Genomic DNA, 20,139 nt, shown 5'->3' on the forward strand with positions numbered 1-20,139 from the left:
GCTTAGATAAGGGCCTCCTTTGCACACCTTTTAATTAGCTGTTGACTGACTGAAGGCATCTATTCCTGAGCAGTAGGCTGCCTCAGCAGCATCCCCTTTGGAAGCTATGTAATTTTCCTGCACAGAGAGGAAGCCCTCACCATTGTATTGCTGTCCACTGGGCTTGTCTGATGGTGGTGATGTTGTATATAAATCCATGGTGATGTTTTATAGAAATCCATGATAATAAAATTTCTTATAACATCTTCATAGTCCCTACTTTTTCTATTTTAGTGCCTAAGTTGCACTGTGTTGAATCTAATAAAATGCTTTGTATGAAAAATTAACAGAATGGCAACTAGCCATAAACATCAAAGACTTGAAGCAGTCACAAATTCTGTACAACAGTCCATTAACATAATGGGGGAAACAGATATGAAAATGTATAAATGGAGAGGGAGAGGTTTGTGAAATGAATTTGAAGGAATGCTGCTGGTTGACAGAACAAATAAATGGGGGGGAGGACGGCACCATCTCAAAGGCAGCTTTTCATTGTGTTCATGGTATATAAAATTCTGTCCCCTTTTCAGTGCTGCTTTCAGTTCTAATTATTTTTAGTGTAAAAATCTTTTTTTCCTCCCCACCCTTCTCTCTGAATGCTTTAGTAGTGAAGTTCAATTGATGATTTACTGTTGCCATAGCTGTAAAACCATAACAGAAGCACAACTAACAATTTCATTTGGAATGAACTCAGATTTAGTGTGTGCATGAAGTTAAGACATACTAATATGGTTACTTGGACTTACTAGCACTTGATTTATTTTAGCTTGCTTCACTTTATTTTTTTAAGGCAGATTTAGCTGTGGTCATTAATACCTCGGTAATCAGTGTTTTACCCAACACTTCCATATTAACTAGTTGATATCTCTCTGGCCAAATGAAAGTCTTAATGATCCAGGAAGTCATGCCTCTTACATTGTTTTGGAAAGAAGCTCTTATGCCAAATAGTAACAAACAATTGTAATTTTCATAGAGATGCTGCCTAAATTTTTTATTATTCAAGTAGATGATTGTGCATAAATAATGAATAAAAGAAGTTGACAATCAAGTCAAGTCTGATGAAGACTGTGTTGTATGGGCTTTTTGAACAAGAGTCCCTTTATTACTGGTACCTGAATTGTTGTGTAAAGATTTTCAAGAGTCTGTTTCTTTGGTCATGCCATAAATACTTTGGGTATTTAGAAATGATTCCTTCATTCAAAAGACAAAGTGCAATTTTAACATTCAAACAGACTCACAAGCAAATATTTGTAATAACTGAGATCTATTTCATTTTTAAAAAATACTTCTATAAAATCACTTGATTGAAGTTAGGAGTGTAGCTCAGCAACTAGGAGTTAAAGGATTTTAATGTGTTTCTAGAAAGAAAAAAGGAATGTATTAAGCATGGTATATTTTTTGATACTGTGTCATTAAGTTTTTCCACTTTCACTTGCTTTTGATAACTGTATGTTTAGTTATATATTCCTATACAGAAAATCTTTCAACACTGCTGAATAGATAGTGATTTCTTGGATAAAGATTTGATATTTTAAGAAGTCAACTGGGAGTCTGTTAATATTTGCAAAGAATTTTCCTTGGCTGCTGGGTTCATGTTTCATGGTTCAGTAGGTCACAGTGACTGTGTCTGCACATATGCACTTAGGAATGGAAGAGGACCCTAAAATGTTTGGGGGTTTGGGTGTTATTTATTTGTTTGCTTGTGTTCTTAAATTAACTGCTTAATTTTGGTCAGGGCCTTTTTCTTGGAACCTGAGTTCTGTGGGTCAGTGCTTGGTTATGTATAGTATCTGAATTAAGAAGTCACATGCTTGAAGAAGTGCTTTAACTGATAATAGCACTTAGTGACTCTGGTGACAGAGTAAAAATACTTCGTGTTAACTTCATCCAAAACACTGTCTTCTTGAAGAACAGTATCCAGAGTATCTGAGAGAGCAATTTTACTGAAAATATGCAAAGGTCAAAAAAGTTGGCTTAAATAAATAATATTTTTTTAAAAAGAACAGACACTCCCCTATCCAATAATTTTTTTTATCATTTTCTTTGCCAGCTAAATTTCACGGTCATGTAATTTTGTATTAGGCAAAGACAGCTATATAATTTAAACAAAGCTTTTACACAGCTCTAAGCAGTTGACTTCAGATGACTGCAACAATCCTTTCTGAATTGAGGCCAGCAAAAACAGACATTGAAAATTGTTTTTATGAACATGATTGATAGGTAGTTAAAGAGAGTCAGGGCAGTGTCTTATTATTTCAGAGCTTCTGTTATAAATTATTGCTTTATTGTGGCTTAATATTGTACTTACTTGCAATACCAGTTAACTGCTCCTTTATTTCCTGGAAGAAATTGTATTTCTCAGCTCTCCTCTGTTCATTGTAGTTGTTTCCCTCAGTAAGCAGGCTACAGCTTCTTGGTGTTAAGACCATGCTGTTAACAAGACAGTTGTGTTGTCTTGTTTTCCTTCATTTTTTTCAAGTGCATGTAGCTTCAGGTACACTACATTATATTTGGCAACATAATGACTGTATTCTCTACAAGATGTGGAGACTCCCATAACATTTCACTGTCCTGGTGTCATGTCATAACATTTTGTCTTTAAGAGGAACTTTCCATTTTCCTGGGGTGACCTGTATTACATGGAGATTGTTTAATTTATGTTTTTACAGTATTCTAAGGGGATGACTTTTCCTTTGAGTTTCACAGAAACCAAAGAAAGTACGGGAGGCTGAGATTGCAACACTTCTGGTTTTAATTTTTTTTTAGTTTATTCCGGAATGAGTTATTATTTTTTGAATAATAAGAATAAAAAATATTTTTTTTATTTGTTGAAGCAATGTTGTAGTGGTAACTTTAGAAAAAGCTGTCTTCTAAGGATGCAAGTGAAATAGATTCTGGTTTATAAACCTCAGCTTTTGTCTTTCCAGTGTTGTGGAGTTTTTAATGTACATATTGTCAATATCCGTATCAGACCATTCTTCAGAAATGATAGCGATTCTTAATTTCTGTGATTCTTTTTTTTTTTTGATCATAAAGATACATATTTTTTACTACATCATGATCTTTACTCTTCCACAGATCAAAGGCGTGGTTTATGAGAGGTTCTACAGGTTATTACACAAGGGAGACTTACTTCTAAAGTTTTTGGACATATGCTTGCATTTCCCCTGGTACAAAGCAAGCAAAAGCTTAAAGCTGAAAGCTTTTAAATGTGGATGAAGTCATGCCTCTTCTTTTGGGGCAGTCTTCCCATTTAGCAATAAGACTTGGTCTGGCCTTTAATAACAGAAGAAATATGCTTCATCATTTCTGGTAAATCTTACAAGTTGTTGTAATTTTTTGACACCAGTGCAGTTACAAACTTATTTTTGTAGAAAGCTAGTCTGTGCCTTCCACAGTTCATTGAAACAAAATTTGTGTTTGTTAACATATTTCTGGTCTTGGGATGGCTATGTTTTTTTGGTTTTTTTTTTTTTTTTCTTTTCCTTTGCCTACAGTTCTGTTTATCGATGTGCAGTTGTTATGAAGACATGTTACAGCTTTTTTTATGGCTCTCTATTATCTTTATTAATGCTTCTTTTTCTCCTGTCATAAAAAAAGTCAAAAGCCTTTGAAATTACAGCAGCAACAACATACCATAGCTGTTATGTAATCTGCTGGCTTCATCTGAATCAGTCAGCACTTCCCAGCAGAATGTGACTACTTATTTTAAAATTTGTTTTCCATTACATTAATTTACATCTGTAAATTTCAAAGAATTTGTTTATGCTAGGATACAAATCTCCAAAAAGGGTGTCTCAGCTGCAAGAGACTATGTAAGGCAAATTTCCCAATAAGGAAATTTATTTTATGAAATGAGAACTTTTAATGAGGGGGGTGTAAGTTCTTGTTACTCCATCGACTATCACAAAGTAATTACCATTTTATCTGATGCTTAAAATTCTGACTTGTAAAGCAAGTCTTAATAAAAGTCATAGAAGATGAATGGTATTGTCAGTTCTGGGTTAACGGGCAAAATTTCGCATGGATAACCAGATGTATCTAGCTGTGATGCTGAGTAAACATATGTAGATAATGCTTAAAAAAATTAATTATTCTGGAACACTGATGTTGTTTGTGACCATGATTTCACAGCTACTAAGCTGCTGAATATTCTTACTGGTGATACAGGAATATTTGCACTCATAAATGTTACAAAATCTGGGGTAAAATCGGTGACAGTTAGCGGTGTGAGAAACTTTTAACAAATTTAAATTAATTTAAGATTTAAGACCAGATTAACTTCCAGTTCAAGTAACTTTACTTCAGCACTAAAATTCATTTTTGTTTTATTATGAAACCTCAGTTTAAAAAAAATTTCTATCTTGAATTACATTCTTTCCTTATCTAGATGTTCTTGGAAGTCACTTAACAAAATATCAGTCTTGTGTAGAAAGCATTAATTCTTTCTGTGGCAGTAAGGATTTGAATGTCAGTGTGAAAATTAAGAATTCTCATGTTCATTTTTAATCTTCTAATGGCAACCATCTACAATGTTTGAGATTATGATAGGGAGGTGGGAGCAAAGAAGATGCTGTCCTATTAAATTGTTGGCAGGTTTTTGGTTCGGTTTGTTTTTTGACTTGACTGCTTATCCTGAAAACATTTTAAATAAACACTAACCTGAGAAGACCATAATATTAATGGGCTTTATTTGAAGTTAGCCTTAAAAACTCTGGGTCCCAGCATTCAGCTTATTAGAAAACATGGCACAATGAACTGTGAGCTGGACTCTGATGTGTCACCGCTTTTGAGATGCACTCTGCTTTCTTCTTTCCTCTTTCTAGATTTAACAGCTATTCCAGGTATTCTTTGAAGTCATTATCTGTTACTGTTGGCATTTCAATGCCATATGATTCTGCAGCAGCATTACTTAATCTTCTTCTGTTCTGAATCAAAATACCTCAATAAGATAACCAGCTCACAGGAACAACACTTAGGTTTTGTTAGTTAGTAATTCAGGATTATTTTTTTTAATATTACCATAATGCATATTCACCACCTTCTCCCTCCTCCCCCATCTCTCTCAGTGTCTCCCACCATACCGCCTGTAAAGTCAGAAATAAAGCCAGTAATTTCAGATGCAACACCAGAATTTGGAACTCTTCAAATTTACGTCAGCCAGCAAATTACAGTTTTGCAGATGGAAAGCTTTCTGAAGGAAATGGCAGATGAACCACAAGAGATGTGGTATAAGGGGTCAAAGCAACAAGACTGAGGCAGAACTTTTCAGTTACTAATCCAGGTGCTGCTTCTGTCTTGTCTTCATCTTTAACAAGTGAAATTTTGTGCTTGATCCTCAGATTTATTAAAATGGATAAACAGTGTTTGCTTACTGTAACAGATGTTGAGAATTATTATTAATCTAAATAGGTTTTAATTGCAGTAATTACACAAACCAAGACAACTACTTTTTTTATAATTTGTGATTTTTAAACAATAGTGTCATTGAAATGATTGCATTTGGTATTTGATGTTATATGCTAACAAGTTAAATTGATGTGAGAAATTGTGTGTCTTTATGAGCCTGAGACTTGTTTTAAGTGGATACTTTAAGTGTTATTGCTTGACCACAGTTACTGAGCTGTTTTTAAAATCACCAGTGTGATAAAACACTGAATACTGCAGAGATACACGGGTCAGGGCTTAATTCACTCCTTACCCTGTGGGCAGGTGAATGGGTTTGCATTTTCTATTCAAGAGTGTCAAGTAGTAGGAATCGATAATGTTGCAGCCTCCTGCTAGGATTTACCAAGTGAAAATCTGTTACAGGAGTTAACTCAGTGCCTGAAAACTGTCCTTTGGAGCCCTGCCTGTCTTCACCCCCACTCCCCATGGAAAGATTAGGCACAAAGAGAGTGCAGCTTGCCCAAGTTGTGGATAATTCTGGTAAGGCTGCTACTAGACTGATGTTCCCAGCCACGTGTGTTTGGTTTTTGTAAAGCAAATAATACTTTGCTGTCACTGCCATGCTGTGTTTACTGTTGCTGGAAGAGTAGTATTTGGAGGTGTGAGTTTTTGTCTTGGCTATTTACTCTGCATCCATCAGTTGATTGAGGAGTTTGCAGAAATTCTGATTCTCTGAATCAGTCAGTTGCTTGAGCTTGCTTTAAGTTTGTAACCCTTAAATCATATTTTTACACTTCAATTTAATGATACTGTTTTATATTAAGAGAACAGTTTGAGTTTTCTTTAAGCAATTTCTATAGATAAATCCTGTGATTTTTTTTTTTTTTATTCTGTATGTAACATAGTGTGTAGGTTCAAGGTGGACCATTTTTAAGGGGGGCACAGGTGGGAAAATAGGTGCTGTTCTGGTATTTCATGCACCTGAAGCAGTGCTGGTGCTGCTGTCTTAACCAGAATTGGGCATAATTGTGCAAGGATCTAATTTATACAAACTTTTATTAACTTCAATTAGTTAATATTTTTGGTATGACAGAAAATGGCACTCAGCCACATCATGTTACTCAGAGGAGACCAGTTAGTTGTAAATGTCATATTCCCATAACATTTACAGGAACTGGATGTTCCCTAAAACAATTTTATATAAAAATAAATGTCTGGGGCTGCATTTTCATCCATGGGCAGAGTAGGCACTGTGCCCATCTCTTATGCTAACCATGGCTTTATATTATCATTCATCAGCAGTGGTAAAATTTATAAGTTTCCATAGTGCCATGCTCACTTATTCTTTTGAACTGAAGTCATCCTACTCATGCAGCCAGCCCTGGATAAGCTGCTCAGTGGCCACTTGCTTCTAGACAGGTGGAACTTGTCTAGGAAACTTTAATATGCACTCTTCATGCTCAGTGTACAATAATTTATGTGCTGAAAATGTGATTTAAATGACATAGATTAAACATGGTAAGTTAAATAAAGATACTTTAGTACTGAATGGCACTGTTAGGGAAGACTGAGTTTGCCAGTAATTGGAGGAATAAGGCTGGTTGTAAACAATTAGACAAACATTCCTCCAAAATTATATAGGTGGTGTCACTGCTTTGCAGGAGGATTCAAATTCCATTACTTCTTGAGGGTTCTGTTCTGTTCATACCCATAAATCTTTATTATATACATACATCCTCAGACAAAAGTAAGCCCTTTTTCTGGTGTGCTTATTTCCTGAAGAAGCTCTGTGTATGTGTTTAATAAACTCAAAATGTTTGAAACTGGGTTTGAGTGGTACTCCATTTCTTCTTTTTTGTCAGAAAACTTAAATCTTAATTGTTACTGCAAATTTAGCTTGAGGTATTTAAATTTTCCTCGATGCTAAGCTGCATGAACCAGTGCAGTTGAGGCTTTTATCAGGTTTGCTAATACAGTTGCAACTTATTCTGGTAGCCAAGACTGTAAGTAATAATGTTAACAGCAAGAGCGTTAATATCAGACAGAAGTTCATTTTGAAGCTAAATATGCATCTTTTCTCATAGACCTGCTAATGTGAGGGTGTCCATTTTCTCTAAGATGGCTTTGGCCAGCCCTTCATGTTGGAGGCACAGGTGAGAGAGATGGTAGCAATGCATTGTGGCAGGGCTAACTAGCTGAACTTCAAAGCTACAAGTGATGAAGAATCCTGCTAGTTTCCTGGTTTTCACTCTGTGACCTTCAGAAATGGTATTGGAACTTTTCCTTATGCATTGCAAATTGCTTCTGCATATAGTTCTAGGTACTGAGCCTCTATAGCTCTGGTGACTTAGTGATTTGGCAGATAATTCATCTTCTTGCTATCTGTTGTAAACCTGCTAAGTGTTTGGAAGTTGTATTTTCTCTTCTCCCAGTAGGCCTCTGGCCACATAGACCTGGGTGCACTTGGTGAATTATCTAAAGGTGCAGCATCAATGAATGTTTTGTCTAAAACATTATGATTACGTGAGCAAAGGTGCTGTGGTTCAGCATTTAAATTTACATGGTTTCTCCAAACTGATCCTCTTCAAAGAGGACTAACACATTGTTTTAGATTACAGGACAGGAAGCTATACTGGAAACCGAAAAATGATAGTTTGAAAATTTTTTTAAATAGTTACAGTTCTAACCAAGGTTTACTTCACAGATTTAATTCACAGTTCAATAGCAAATGATAGTTTAAGTAGCTTCTTCAACTGTAATGAACTGTTTAACTGAAGAATGTCTTTTACTCTCAGGTCTGTTGATTATGATGTGTTGAAGTAAGATTTTTCCATTTTTGTGCAGCCTTGATTGTTCACTGTGTTAAAGATCAAATACTCTGCTTAAGAGTTAAAAGAAATTGGATCCTTTAGTCCTATGTCCACTCAGAGTGCCAACAGCAGCGTTTAGGGTGATTATGGTGATTTGGGTTTTTGAGCTACTTGCATGTGTGTTCAGCAGCTGAAGTAACTTCCTTGCTTTGTAAAATAAATGTTTTTCTATTTCGTAGGGAAAAAAACCCTAAATTGTTGGGATGAAAAAAGTGGATTTAACTAGTTCTAGCATTTCTGTGATCAATGATTTCTTAAACTCTTTTAAAATTCGTCTGAGCAGTCTTCCTGAAGCCAAAAGAGATAATTACTTTTTCCATCTTTAGTTGTTTTCTAGTGTCCTTTGCCTTTCAAAAACTGTCAAAGGAAAAGGCTTTTTTTAGGAAAGAGCAGGGTCATGTGCGTGTATGCTTCCCTTGTGCCTTCATATGAAGACTTTGAGTTCCTTGTTCTTTAAGGAACTGTGAATTCAGTTGAACATTCTGTGCCTTGTTAGTGTGCCCCAAAACTGATTTATAACTCAGTATCATTATGTGACTACATTTGGCTACATGCCCTACTTCAACTCTTTCCTTGCCTCTTGGCTGATGGTCTGTGGTATTCAGGTTATAGTTTCTTGTTTCAGATGTCACTGAAGGAGCTGTAGCATGCTTTCATGTACAGTATGTTTCTGATGTAAAGCATTTTAGCTTTTATCATTAATTTATAATGCGGTTTCAAATGCTGAAAATGAAGGATTTCTCTCTAGCAGAGCTTGCAAATTGTTTAGTTAACTGCTTTAATGTAGATATATGAGAGGCTCATTTTCAACTTATAAAATGTTACCAATGTAAATTTCTGACTCCTCCTACCCAGTTAATCCTGACTGAAATAGGGAAATTTTGCTGTTTACAGAGATGACAGTAATCCTAGAGAACTCTAGGTGGCAGGTGGGACCAAAGCAGGGGCAAGAAGATCCTTTCCAAAGTGGCTACTCCTTTGTATACCACAGTGCATTTTCCTCCCTCCTCCTTTGTATGGGTTAGCAAGGTATGTAAGCTTGACTATTCCTGTCAGCTGTTAGCTGCTTTGCCAAAAGGGAACCAAGTGTGAATCTCCCAGTAGAAGCCAAATAAGCATTCTCCACCGGTTGGTGTTGTCCCGCAGCACCCTCGTAGGCAGCTATTTGTCATCTGGAATTGGCCTCTAGTGAAGCTGTACTTGCTGTCTTCGCTGCAGAGGCTTTCATCCCCCTGCTCTGCTTACTCATATGCATATAAATGAACGTGCTCATTTATATCTCAGATCTGTCTTTAGAAACAGATTTTACAGGTTTTAGGGCTGCCAAGGTTCCTGGTGGCCTTTTCATTGAAGACAATTCAGTATTTAGTTTGAGAATCTAGTTTTTGGCTGCTAATTAAAAAAACTTTTCTCTTTACATGAAAGAGTATATAATAGTATTTTACAAGTTAAGAAAAATGTTTCAGATTTAAGCATTAACACTTCAGCATTGCAATTTTTTTCCACACCTTCCTACATCCAGGTTTGTGTGTTCAATACTGGCTTTCAGATATTTAGATTAGGGATTGGCTGCCCCCAGTGTGGCATTGTTACACCCTCAGGTTCAAGTGACCAATATAAATCACTTTCCTTTTTTTTTCCGGTATGTTTTTGATAACAGAATGGCTTTTCTGAGGTGTAGAATGTGCTTGACCAGGGGGTAGCATTTTGAAGTTGCGGCATTTATTAGGTTTCTTCTGAGAAACCTCTTTGTGGTTAAGTAGAATAGAATCATGTTTGGGAATGTGATGGGTGATGTTAGTTTCAGGTAGGCCAAACATACATGTGATAAAATTTCAAAACTGATTTTCTTCATAATTAGACTTAATGACTGAAAGCTGTATAAATTGTACCAAAAAAAGATTAAATCCATTGAAAGCTGTCAGAATTCAGTCAGCTTAAACTTAACTCTTAGATAGTTTTGTCCATATGCTAAAATTCAACGTGTAATTAAAATGTGAGTTTTATGAATGCATTACTTCCTATTTTTAAGCAGCCAGTTTTATGTGGGTTTTTTATGGCAGTAGCATCATGCTGCTTAATTTCAGTTCTTAAAATTTTTCTTCATTCCCTCACTCTGTCATTGTGATAGTTGCTATGCAAACACTAGATAAGCTTTGTGTTTCTCATAAAAAAGACAAAGTTTTAAGTCAGCTGATTGCAATGAGTTGGAAAGAAAACGCTTTTAATATTAGGTCGAAGGCAGAATTTAAGAACTGTATCCATCATTTAAGTGCAATTGTTGTGTTGCTTCCCAGGCCTTTGGAAATCTGTAAAGGACAATGAAGTCTGTATTGTTTCACATCCCTGACGTGTATGCAAGATGAGTGTTTTTCTTGTCAAGTGGATTTTTTCCCATCCACGTTTTCAGTCATGGTCACTAGAGCTTTGTGTACCCTACGTACTTCCATAAGTCTTTGGGAAGTTTGGGCATGAGCAGTGGTAGCTGTGGGCTCTGGCTTCTCAGCTTCTTTGAGCATGCAGCAGAATGGCTCAAGTTCTGCTGCTTTGCCTCAGCAGCCACTCTCTGGTGGTCACCTGCCCAGCCTGAGGCCGAAGTCAAGCAGCTGTGTTACATCGTCATAAAGTGCGTGATGAGCTGCAGCAACAGGCAAAAAGTCCATGCATTTAGCAGCATGAATGACCAAGGTTAAGGTGTTGAGTTGTGTGGAAATGTTGTGTAGCAAGTTTGGGTTGAACTTTCACCCCCAATATTTCCATATTGCTATTAAAGGAGGGTTCTATGATGATGTTGCTGGGTGTTCAGCCAGCATTCATTGTTTGCATGAACATTCACCTCTTCACAGTCACATCAGCCCTGGTGAGGAACTGCTTTGGGAGGTGTTTTTTGTACTCTTTTTAACTGGTGGCCACAGACTGCCTCAGAAAAATCTTCAAATACATTCTGCTAGAAATTGTGAACACTCTGGAGAAGTGAGCTGTAACTGCCTGAGAGTGCTCCATTGGTGCATTGGAGTGAGTGCAGCTACTGAACTTCAGGAATATCATGGTGCACTGGACATGCAGTCAAAGTGATTTTTGTCTTGCTGACAGAAAACACAGCAAACCTCATAAACAGCATAAGGTACAGAGAGCTGTTAAGAGTCAAAGTGTCCATTACTTCACTTAAATCACAAGACTGGGCACTGTATTTAGAATTTTTCAGCAGTGATTTTTACCTTCTCGGAGCTGAGTAATGCAGTTTAGTGAATGGTTGAACTAATCAGGCTTTCAACTACATCAAGAAGCTCAACCTAAACCCTAAGGGTGCCACGCCAGAATCTGTTCAGTATAGATTGAAAACCCTAAGCAATTAAAAATTATTGCTAAGACACAGTTTCTAAGTTCAGATCTTGGTGACAAGGTAAAGTGTTGAGGAAAACTATTAATGAAACAAAACTACAGTTTTATACAATGGTTTTTAAAGATATGCCTTCCTACATTGTAAACTCCTTAGGATACTCTGACATTGCTATTTTAATTAACTTTATTCAGGTAGTACCACACCCAGGATTTGAGAACAGCTGCTCATAGGAAAGGTCCAGAGGAGCTGTAGTTGCTCAGTTGCCCATGCCAAAGTACGTGTGGTAAAGAATTTCTCCTGAAGAAAAGCAGGAGTCTAAGATCTGTCACAGAGGGGAAGCTTACCGGGAGTAAAACCAGGCTTTTTTTTTTTTTTTTTATCCCATGACAAGTGCAAAATTGGTAATTCATCATAGTATTAGGTAAAGAGTATGAAATTCTGTTGCTCAGCACAAATCAAGAAATTATTTGATTTTACTGCTACTGATGGGGAATAGAAACTATCCCTTGTCTTCTGGATCAAATCTCTAAAAATTCTGATATCAGCAGATGTTTGTCAGTGGAGGAAAGGGAAGTGACGGGAAAGGAACAAAGGGTCAATTCAGTTTGATAGGAAGTTGACTTTCATTTCTGGAGGATATATTTGTTCTTAAAATGTTTTCATATTGGATGTTGTGAAAAATTAGTAGAAAAATTTAGATGAAGAAATACAATTGTTTAAGACTGAGTTATGTGATGATTCATTTCTTTCACTGCCTCTTTTTACTTTTAATTAATAGAAACTAGCATTTTAATAACTTAAAATTAGGAATACCAATCAATTAATACCCAAAACATGTTAAGAAATCTGATGTAATAAAGGAGTGTATTAGAGAGGTGGGGGGTGGAAATAGCAGTGAGACAGTTTAATCATTATACCTCCATCTAATTATTTTGGAGTTTTACCAGTATAAATGAGAACAAAATCGGTTCTATAAGTATTAAGTGAAGAATGTTTTGTTTTTAATCTGAGGAAGACAGACTATGAGAAGTAGAGTTCTGGCTTTTGATCGATGTTATGATTTGTTTTAGGCTAGCAGTATTCAGAGTACAGATGCTACTTCAGATACTGCTAAAGCTGTAATCAGTGATAGAAATCACCCTTTGCTGGATTTGGATTTAAAATGCCTCTTACCTATGGGGAGACTTTTTTCTTTTTTGTACTTAGTGCTTTTATCAAATTTATTGCATGCTTAGCATTCCTGTTAATATTTTTTCTTTGCCATATTGTAGTCTTTCAACTTCTCATCCTTTCTACTCAGATACACTTTTTCAAGACTGTCACTTAACTTTGGTTCCTAACACATCTGTTCACAACGTAGCTAAGTTTTCTGCTTTATAACTTGACACTGGATATTTAGAAAACTAAGTAATAATTTTTAAACTGGGAGGACTCTGCAGATATGACAGAATAGTGAGCAGAAGACTTTTAAAGGGGCTCAGGATACTGATATGGGGTATTGTTTTTGTACTGTGAAATTACATTTTTCTGGTTGGTAGGATTCTTTTCATTCTATATATACACTATACAGTGCCCTCTTCCCTGATTCTCTCAACAGAGGTATAAACTTTGCTTGTTACAAAAAAGAATACGCTGGAAACATGGATATGACAGGTTAATAGTACACAAATACCTGAATTATATTTGAAATTAAATGTTTCTTTACATTTACATTTTTAGAAGCATGTTGAAAACAACTGCTTCATATTTTATTCATGTTTAAAGCAAAAAAAAGTTATTAAAAAGTTCACACAAGATATTTTAGCTCAGCCTCTAAATCTGTGTATGCGTGATACTACAACAATGCATCTGTTAGTACCAGCTTTGATTTTTCCCAAATATATAACTGAACAAGGATTTTGCAGGATTTTTAACATCAAATAAAGGGAAGAAGAACTCTTACTTCTGTCCTAAAATTGCATTTATTTTTGTACTAAGGAAAAGGAGAACGTACCCCAAAAACATGTTTTACCTGTAAGAAGAGTTCAAAATTAAAAGTCTTAAGGTCTAAATTACACACAGGACTCTGAAGAGCCGTGCTCAGTAGTTCCAATTTGCAAGTAGGACAGTACAATTGACTTAATTGCAGCTGTTCCTATGAACAAAGATTTGACAGGGTTTGGCCCTTAATTAACGGAGAGGACAGTGTAATTTTGCAATCTACGCAAGTGCAGGTGTGAATTACAAACATACTGAAGTCTAATCTGTCAAGGTGCTTTGTGCCTCGTCAGAGCTGTTTTTCATTCCCTGTCTTCTGGAGTTAATAGCTGCAAGACTGTAGAGCATCTTGCAGAATAAGCCTTAAAGACAGCAGTGTGCTTTCTGATCCTCACACTCATCATGTGTTTGACCAGGATTAAAAGTTTTTTTTATAAAAATCTGACAGTTCTGCCCTCTTGTGATTTGACACTTGCACGCAAGACACAGAAGAGGGAAGCAGTGTATATGAGTTGAAAAGTTTGTTAGCAATTAAACTAGTTGCAATTCTTTCTTTTAGACACAGCATAGTCTTATTGCAAAGTAATGTATGTGGCAATTTATACATTGCTCTGAAAACTACAGTAGAAGTTGTTCAAAAGTATAGTAAACGCTTAGAGACGTGTGTGTACATGTCTACTAATATATAGCATATGCATGTAAATGCAGCAGAAAGAGAGGCAGTAGCTCCACCTAATATATTACAATACTGTTGGACTCCTTCCATAGCTTTAAATGAAGTCGTGATTTTATCCGACCGTTTGGAAAGTGTGTGTAATTCGTAACTCTCTCCTTCTTTAATGTTACGTTAATTCCTCGTCTGTTGCCTCTGCAGGAATTGTTTTAAAGGCAGTTTTTAACGCTTGAAATTGTCACCCTATATATGATTCACCAGACATCTTCTAGATCTCGTGGTGCTGTTTTGGGGTATTTAATTGTTTCTCAGTTCCTCACACCTGTTTTTTTTTGTTTTTTGTTTTTTTTTTTTTTTTTTCTTTTGAAAGTAAATTTTTTTTTAAAAAAAGGTATCTCAACAGGAAAAAGCCAGAAGCGCCAGTGCTTGCCAGAAGAAGCTCGCTTCCCACCCTCTGCCTTACCTTGCGCTGGCGGACTATAGCAATCCCGGGTGAGCCGGTGCTGCGGGGCGCGGGCGCTGCGCGGTGGCATCGGGGCTGCTGCGAGCATTCCGGCGCTCCCGCGGAACAATGAGGGACGGGCGCGCGGGCGGCCCGAGCCTATGCACCATTACGTCAGCGCCTTGCCTTATAAGGCGCGGTGCAGCCCCGCCACGCTGCCCGGTGCGCTCCGGTGCGGCCGCCGCCCGCGCAGCGCGGCCCGGCCCGGCCCGGCCACCTCTGGGCAAACTCGGCTGCCTCTGGGCAGCCAGGCTCGCCCTTGGCAGCTCGGCAGCGGGTGCTGGCTCCGGCCGAGCCCAGCACTGTGTGAAACACTGCGTTTGTCCTCCAGCTCGGGGCCAAGAAGAATGAGCGGAAGGTTTGGGTTAGGGAAGTTCCTCTCTAGCACTGATAATAAAGTCGTTAGGACTTGTTACTGATTAGGTGCAATGTTTTCCACTTAGTCCTGCAGCCTAGAGTTCGAAAACAGAAAATCTGAATTCCAAGTCATCTTGTTTAATTAGTTGTTCTAAGGGAGCTTTTTCTGTTTGTTCGGTTTTTTTTTTTTTATTTTATTATGACCAAAAAATGCAACTTTAGCTGAACTCCTCTGAGGGGGGATATGAACTTTGAGCCTTCCTTTTTTTTTTCCTTCTGTAAAGAGTTGGGGTCCTTGGAGGATAGTATTTTATTTCCTGATGATGTAACTACAAAACAATTCTCTTAAGTGATGATGGGAAGGCCAGATGAAATCTGATTTTTTTTTTTTCTCTTCAATGTTTTTTCTACAAACCCCTTTCCTTTTTCGTATGTTTGTGTTTCAGCTAACACAATTAAGCAGTCCAACCAAGTATTTTTAGTAAGAAGGTCTTGAAGAAATGAGTAGTTTGTTTTAACATTTAGGAAAGAGGCAGAAAGCCAAAAAATAGGATTTAGATTGAAGAACTCAAAATGTATCTCTTGTATTCCCCATCCTTTAGTGTACACTGTGAATAAACACTGATGACAGAAGGAAGAAATACTGGAAATAGGTACAAAATTTGTTACTGAAAATCCACTAAGGGTTAACGGGAGTTAGTGAAACAAACTCCTTTTATGTTGGTGGGTAAATTAGACCATTGAAAGGCATTCTACACTACTGAAGTAGTAGGTGCATCCACTATTAATTTATTTGCAGCATTTGAATTTTAGTCTTCATCTCTGTAGTTTAAGCCGTTCTCTGCCTGCCTTTAGTGTGTTTTGTCATATTGAACATAATGCTAACAATAAGGCAAGTTACTTATTTGGGGGTGTTGTCTGTAGGTCTGAAGACAAATGGTGATGAAGATGTTTGCATTTCATTAACAAGACAGACATCTTCTAGCTATCTTGCATATATTTTCCCTGAGTGTAGCCTGAAAAAGGTACTTTAGCTGAAAAATTCCAGGCAACCCCTTGCATGGTTACTGAGTAAAGGCTTCCTCAGAACTCTGCTGCTTATTTGCATGGGTGATCCTGCTGTGTCCTCTTTGTAAGTTTCTGAGAAAGTTCAGATTTGGGTACCTCATCAGAAACTTTCAAGTTATTTAATACTAACCCTTCCCAAATGGTTTTGGAGATGGAAAACATCTTATTTGAATATACCAATGGACAGCCATTTCATTGGCTATTCTAGGGAGAGTTAATAATCAAATCCAAACAGAAGCAAAATAACCTGTCCTTTAGCTGATATTGGCCTTTTCAGTTCCTTGGCTAATGTTTTTGGATGCTAACAGTTTGTCTAGTTTTTCTCAAAACTGTTATGCCAATATGGGTAATATGAAATGCAAGCTCATCTAGGTGACCTTGGTATAGGAAATATGTTCAGCTACAAACTCAGCCTTTCTGCTGGGACTCTGTTTAACATGGCAGAACAACTGAGGGTGCAAGGTACTGTCTAAGAGCAGGCTGTGGAGGTACTGCTGTATCCAGTTCTGATTTGCAGGAGGAGTCAGGGAAGCTATTCAGTGCAAGGTAGGTAGGAGTTAAATGTGAATGCATCCTTTTTTACATGTATGTATGTATGTATGTAAGCATAAATAAATCCTTAGAGGTGAAAACTACTGTTTCTGTCCTGGGTTTGTTTTCTTCTTTTTCCTTTCCCTTTGCAATTGCTTTGTTTTTTTTGCAACTTTCCCTTCACCTGCACACACCCTGTTTCTGTAGTCTATATGAAAATTGCCTGCATTTTTGTTCTGCCACATGAAACAGTTGTTTTAGGCCATAAGCAGCTTTGAAGAAGAGGACTTCTCAAAAGCTAGTAATCAAAAATTCATCCTCACAATCTAGTTCTATTCTGGAGTTCCAAGCAACACGGCTCAGATAGTGCTGGTGATAAGTTTATTGGTAGTCTGGGAACAGGGAATAGAAAATGCAAGTCCTTCTGTTTATAAGTCTGTGTTTACATCTGGGGATGGCCAAAATACAAACTCCTCATTTCTTTGTTAATTTCTCTCTGCAATACAAAAGTGCACATCTGTGACCTTCTGCAAACCAGCTTTATCAAAGAGCATCAGCTGAGTGTATAATGACCTGACTTCCTTTTTTGATATTGTTATGATTTAAAGGACATTGTACAGTGCTACCCAAGCCCTGTTAAGGGCTTGGATATTTTATTAAAAATTCCAAATTCTGGACTACTACAACATGAAAAGCTTATTTTTATCTGAGGCAATGAATTGAGTTGCAAAGAAGCCTTCCTTTACTGCAGTTTTACAGTTTCTTTCAGTATCTGTAGGTGGAATCCTGGCACTGGTGAGCTACACTGAAGAGGAAAAAAAAAAAAGCCTTTAGGCAGGCAGTTATGCCTGTCTCATTCTCTATTGCTCCTTGCAAAATTAATTCTGTTTCCTTAGTTACTACACATAGTTTTGCACAAAAATGGTGCATTTGCAAGTATTGTGACAGCAGAAGGAACTGTTGATTTGTAGAAATTGGAGACCAAAAGAAAATCATATTAAATAATTGGTGCATCTCCTGTCAATGCAGGGCTGCTCTCTGCAGCTGCTTGCAGTGACTTTTTTTCTAGTCCCTGCTTACCATTTAGTATTGTTATTTGTGCCCACATTCTTTCAGGATTTTACTTTAGAAAAATAGAAGCTGGGAAGATGGAAGATTATATGAGACAACGAGAAGATAGGACAAATAAGTTAGAAGACTTTGAGGCAGTTGTTTAGACTTTATCTTAAATTATCTGAATTCCTCCCATTACTTCCATCATTAAACTCCTCTTTCCTTTTTCTTCCCATGGTGTTTCATAGCAGCAGTTCCAGTGTCCTTAAACCCATAACCTATCTATTGCAGCATTTGACCCCTTCCTTTAGCCATTTTGTATCTAAGATAAATAAAGGAAATTAGAACTTGGGCCTCAGTTCAACAAAGCACTTAAAACATAGTCCTGTGTATTTTTGTTGAAAAAGGAAAGAACTTCAGCAGAAGTCTGATTTTAATGATATATTGAAATGTTTGGCTGAATCAGGCTCTTGGTCACATTTATTTCATGTAGATATAGTGAAACTTGGGCTTCTGAAATTCTCTCTGGGGTCTAAATCTTTAGGTTACTTTCATATTCCAAAAATAAATGTCTGCTATAGTACAAATACTGTCAAAGCTTTTATTCGTATTTTACATTACTTAGAACTGTTTGCTTTCTTGGAGGTGGTCTGCTTAAGTTTTGCATGTGATACCTGGAGAACTGAAACATGCAGAATTGACAAATTGAATTTTATTGCCTTGCATAAATGGGAGCTGATATTTAATGTTTTAATAACTCATGACTTCAAGGATTTTTCTCCATTGTGTGCTCAGCCTTGTCTCTGAAATATGGGGGAGTTTGGACATTACTCAGTGGAAGAAGATTCACTCTTAATTATTTCTTAGATTATTAGCATCCTTCAAAAATTTTCTGATTTTTTATTTCTCCTAGCATTATGTTTGATGATCTCTTAGATTTCATCCAGAAAGTGTTTTAGAGTTTCATATCCTAATGTATAGATTAATTTCTGAATATTGAAAAGAGAAATATAGATATTATTATGGCTTATTTACAGTCTGAAATGTACTGACAGCTGATAAATGTCTGTGGAAGGCAAGGGGCAGAAGCAAGGGGGAAAAGTTCTAAAGATAACATTCTTCAGATTCATGTGTCTTTTACTATGGGCCATGTGTGGAAAGAGATTCATATCTCCGTTACTCTGTAATTTAAAATTTTTTTGGAAGCAGGGAGAAATATTTTTTCAAACTCTCCTATTGTTTACAAATTCCATTATTCTCCCTTTTTTTTTTTTTTTTTTTTTTTTTTTTAAGATACAAATGAAATTCCTAGCCAAATATTAAGAATAATTAGATCCCTTTATGTTGGGTGCTGTATTGGGAAGTTGATGACTGCATCTCTCAATTATTAATGGCTTCTGAGGAGAACTTGCAAGTGCTTCATATCTGCTTGTGAGATGGTTTGATTTTGTATATGGGACCAAGGTAATTTTTTATGAAAAAGACAACTTTTTGCATGGCAGAGTTTATCATGAACACGGATGGATCGAATTTTAATTTGTATGCCTTCCCCTACTCTATATAAGCCATATATAGTCAAGTAATCTTTTCTCTGTGATATAATGAGATAATGTTCTTTGGTTCATGAAAGTACAAGAGTGTATTTTAAGAAGTTTGGGATTGGAGGTTTGTTTTGTTTGTGATGGGTTCTGTGGTGAGATTTTTTTATCAGCCCACCCCCACCCACAAGTGTGCCTGTCTAGTTGGGCTATTTCTGGAGGCAGGACAGCCATTTCAGTATTAATGCAATAGCAAAAGTGAGTTGTCATCATGTGAAGACTTAGGACCTTGGAAAGTGCTCAGTTTCATGTCTGTAAGCATGCTTGAAAGTAGAACATATTTTAAATGTCTGTCTTTGGTCATTAGATTGCAGAAAAAAATGACACTATGTACTACTTTTCTTCATCCATTTCCTTTGAATTCAGTCAAAGCAAGATTCTTGTTGTAGAACTTCAGGGAAGTGGTATGGCTGAAAAATTTTGAGCTTCAATCTGACTCCACATGAATCCCTGTCTCTTTTTTAATGTATTAATCTAAGCTATGAGTTCAGTCATTTTAGTCAAAGTGATCAACTCCTTTTCAAAGCAGTATAATTCGTATTTGAATAAAAACTGTGCAGGTTTGTTGACTCAACTTTTCACACTGCCATGAATTGAGCATGGTGCCAGTGGAGGATGTTTCTTTCAAAGCTCTGATGATATGAGGTGGAAAAGTAAATCAAGTTATTGCAGGCTCTTTCAGCTCCTCCATATCATGCACCATGTCTTCCTTTATGCCTTTCCCTTCACATCTGTTGTTC

General features: G+C 36.8%; 2 protein-coding genes across 6 annotated transcripts in view; one reads left to right on the forward strand and one right to left on the reverse strand.

The window, feature by feature from the left end:
- Positions 1-20,139, forward strand: part of CMSS1 (cms1 ribosomal small subunit homolog) — a 231,314-nt gene that overhangs the window by 32,349 nt on the left and 178,826 nt on the right. The gene's annotated exons all lie outside the window — the stretch shown is intronic.
- The window catches only part of FILIP1L (filamin A interacting protein 1 like), an 80,138-nt gene that overhangs the window by 21,388 nt on the left and 38,611 nt on the right, over positions 1-20,139 (reverse strand). The window contains exon 1 of one of the 2 annotated variants that reach the window (XM_068180963.1): positions 14,754-14,920. The exons of the other annotated variant lie outside the window; for it this stretch is intronic. The gene's annotated coding sequence lies outside the window, so the exon portion shown is untranslated. Of the gene's footprint in view, positions 1-14,753; positions 14,921-20,139 lie in introns of those variants that run through there. 2 annotated transcript variants of the gene reach the window in all.

Source organism: Anomalospiza imberbis, chromosome 2 (assembly GCF_031753505.1).
Source record: "Anomalospiza imberbis isolate Cuckoo-Finch-1a 21T00152 chromosome 2, ASM3175350v1, whole genome shotgun sequence".
Taxonomy (NCBI): Eukaryota; Metazoa; Chordata; class Aves; order Passeriformes; family Viduidae; genus Anomalospiza; species Anomalospiza imberbis.